The sequence below is a fragment of the Chrysochloris asiatica genome, unplaced genomic scaffold, assembly GCF_000296735.1.
Source record: "Chrysochloris asiatica unplaced genomic scaffold, ChrAsi1.0 scaffold00126, whole genome shotgun sequence".
NCBI lineage: Eukaryota > Metazoa > Chordata > Mammalia > Afrosoricida > Chrysochloridae > Chrysochloris > Chrysochloris asiatica.
Window position 1 is genome coordinate 7,841,115 of NW_006408644.1, and position 3,779 is coordinate 7,844,893.

The following is a 3,779-nucleotide window of genomic DNA, read 5'->3' on the forward strand; positions in this document are numbered from 1 at the left end:
TATATAATGGGGATGTGTCAAAGGGGATGAGTTACCAATGGAAAAAGCTTGAAGAATTTTAGCAACAAATAAAATCAGACTGGATTATAACTAAAGTATAAAACAAACATTCATGAATCCATACTGATATAAATGATTGAATAAATGGGAGAATAAACAAATCTCCCATGCAGAAGAATCCCAAATAATTTATGGAGATACTTTATTACATAACCCCACATTCACTAAGTATGACTTCCTTCCAAAGACAACAGTACAGAACTTGACAAACACTACCTCATCCAGGTGATCAAAGTTAACAGTGATAAGTCATACTGATAGCATGTACCTTAATATGATGTGATGAGAATGGCACTTTACATCTGTGGTCTTTTTCCCAAAGCCATAGCTCCAGAAAATCATCACACAAATTCCAATAAAGGAGCATTTGACAAAATACCTGACCAGTACTCCTCAAAACTGTCAGTCATCGAAAAAAAAAAAAAAAAAAAGTCTGAGAAACTGTCACAGCCAAGAGGAGCATAAGGCAATGTGATGACTAAATGGAATGGGATATTGTGACTGGAGTCCTGGGACAAAAAAAGAAGGGCATTAGGTAAAACTTGGAATCTTGTTGTGGCACTGTAGGATAAGCACTGGACCACAAGGTCGGTTTGGAACTGACTCGACGACACTTAACAACAATAACATTAGTTTGATACATTTGTTATAATTAATACCAATTTTTGAAATGTTATTATTAACTAACGTCAATATTTCATTCACATTCTTAAGTTTTTATTTTGCTGTTTTAGTTAAGTGCCGGGGAATTGGTTCCAACTCATAGCAACCCTGTTTGGGTTTCCGAGGAGCAGCTGGTGAGCTTGAACCACTGATATTTTGGTTCAAACCGACCTTGCAGTCCAGCACATTAACCTGCACCACCAGTGTATGAGGTTAATAATAGGGGCCAACAACAGTCTGTCAGTTTGTCATGGCTTGTCTGTTGTGGCTTGTTTGCAGCCATGATGCTAGAAGATATACACCAGTATTTCTAATACTAGCAGGGTCATCCATGGCGAGCAAGCTTCAATAGAGCTTTCAGACTAAGACAGACTAGGAAGAAGTGTCTAGTGATCCACTTCTGAAAAATAGCCAATGTAAATTTTATGGATCACAACAAAACATTGTTTACCTATCTTGTGTTGGATATACCATCAGTAGAGCTCAATTCAATCACTATAGGAGGAAAACATATTCAGTGAAGTAGAGAGCCAACAAGGCAGCTGCTGGACCATCGCTGAGATGAACTGGCACAATAGCCACAACAGTGGACTCAAACCTGCTGGTAATTGTGAGGATGGCGCATAACTAGGCAATGTTTCATTCTGTTATACATAAGTTCACCATGAGACTGAGTAGATTTAACAGATACTAACTACCTGGGTGTTGGGTATATGGAAACTTTCTATACTATCTTTCAATTTTTCAATAAATCTAAAACCATTCTAAAAAGTAAAGTCTCTTTTCTTTTAATTTCACACACACAAAAAAAAGACATGAGAAAGTATGTTACAGTTTGTGCAAAAGAGGCCTAGAAACAGAGACTCTTGTATCTGACATCTTTTAACATATACCACCTAAAAGACTGTTAAAGCAAATGCACAGATTCTGAAGTCATATTACCAGAATGTAAATTCTTCCTTTACCACTTACCTTAGGAAAGTTACTTAACCACTTTGTAAAGTTTGGCTTTTTCATTTGTTAAAAGTAGGAATCATCCTCATCCTGATTAAGGGCATCTATGAAAAACCAACACCTAATATTACATTCAACAGAGCAGGGGTGGGGAACATGCGGTCCACCGGCCATAAAAGCCCCTCAGAATCATTGAGTCTGGCCCTGCCTAGGCAACCACAATTCTAGCCATCACATTGTTGTTGTTGTTAAGTGCCATTGAGTCTGTTCCAACTCTTAGTGACCCCATATAGTGTTTCCAAGGAAAAGCTGGTGAGATTGAACTGTGGACTTTGTGGTTCACAGTCTAGTGCTGATCCTACAGTGATACACACCAGAGTCCAGCCATCACATTAGGGTGAGTTAATTAAATGTTTGACCAAATATAGAAGATTAATTTTTAAGTTGATAATTTTCTATTGTCCAGCAAATGATGTTGTGAACAGAAATGAGAAAAGGATGCACTCTAACACCACTTACATTCAATGTTGTACTAGAAGTCCTAGCCAGAGAAATAAGGCAAGAAAAAGAAATAAAAAAGATATCCACTTTGGAAAGGATGCAGTAAAACTATATTTGCAAAAGGTGATGTATAACAAATCTCAAAGAACCCATAATAAAGCTTTTAGAACTAACAGAAAGATTCATCAATGTTGCACACAAAAATCAGATTTCTAAATACCAACAAGGATAAACAGAAAGGGAAATCAAGAAAGAAATTCTATTTACCATTTTTGTTTGTTTGTTTGTTTTTTAATATGATTGATCTGTCACTCTTTGTCAGAAGTCCATGCATAAAATCCAGGCTGAGTTTGTACATTATCATGCAGGGAATGGGAAGCATTCAAAGATGGCAAGATGCTTGTTTTAAAGAGACCAGGCTGGTGACAGAGTAGTGGTGGTGGTGTGGATGGGCTGAATTGGAGGGAGAACCTAGACACTATTGGGAAGAATGGTTAAAAGGCTTATGTGGTATTGGAAAATAGACACTTGAGTGGGATAGACAGGAATGTCAGGAAATAAGATTACAGAAAGCATGTAAGCTCATCTTCAGCCTATAACTGATTGGAATACCTAAAAGGAGTTATACAACTTGCCCAGTGAAATAGGCCCCTTGTGAAGCCTTTGCAGTGTATAGGAATGGAATCCTGAGCCCCATCCAGAACCTTCTGAGGTGGGGCATTCCCACTAGAAAGGACAAGCAGACCAGCCTGGAACAACTAGAGTAACAGAAGATACATCCTCAAAGAAAGATCATCAAGAAAAACCCAAAGCAAAAATCGCAGTATGATTAGCTGTTACAAAAAATATGCAAGTTATTTGTTGGGAAGCCATCAAGGCAAGCAATCAAATTCCTTCAGGACAACCCACCCCAAGATGAAACTCAAACAGAACTTATGAGCAGGCAAGCAATCTTGCTGTTGACCACATTGGTCTCCTGGTGAGTGGAAGAGGGGGAAAGGCAGAAATGAAGAAATGGGCTGAGTTCAACCACGTTCCATAGACTCCCGTTGACCTGAAGATAAAAGAGAGAAGAGGAAAGGCTGGTTGGTCCAAAGTGTGGTGAGACCTGGGGACACCTGAGCCCATGGATAAGGACGTAGCCACAGAGTGCTAGAGCTGACAGTGTAGCATTCAGCTGATATGAACTGAGGGAAGATGCACAAGAAACTCAAAGTTGCAGATAGTACCCATTTGACCTAGCCTCAATGGCTTGGTGATCAGAACTCTACTTGTTGTTTTTGTTAGATGCAATCGAGTCAGCACTGACCCATAGCAACCTTATCCACAGCAGAACAAAACACTGCCCGATCCTGGGCCAACCTGACTACTGTTGTCATGCTTGAGTCCATCAATGCTGCCACTTGGCCAATCCATCTCATTGGAGGTCTTCCTCTTTTTCTCTGACCCTCCACCTTACCTAACATGATATCTTTCTCCAGCGACTGGTCCCTCCTGACAATATGTCCTAAGTATGAGATGAAGTTTGGCCATCTTGGTCACCAAGGAGCACTCTGGCTGCACTTCTTCCAAAACAGATCTATTGGTTCTTTTGGCAGCCC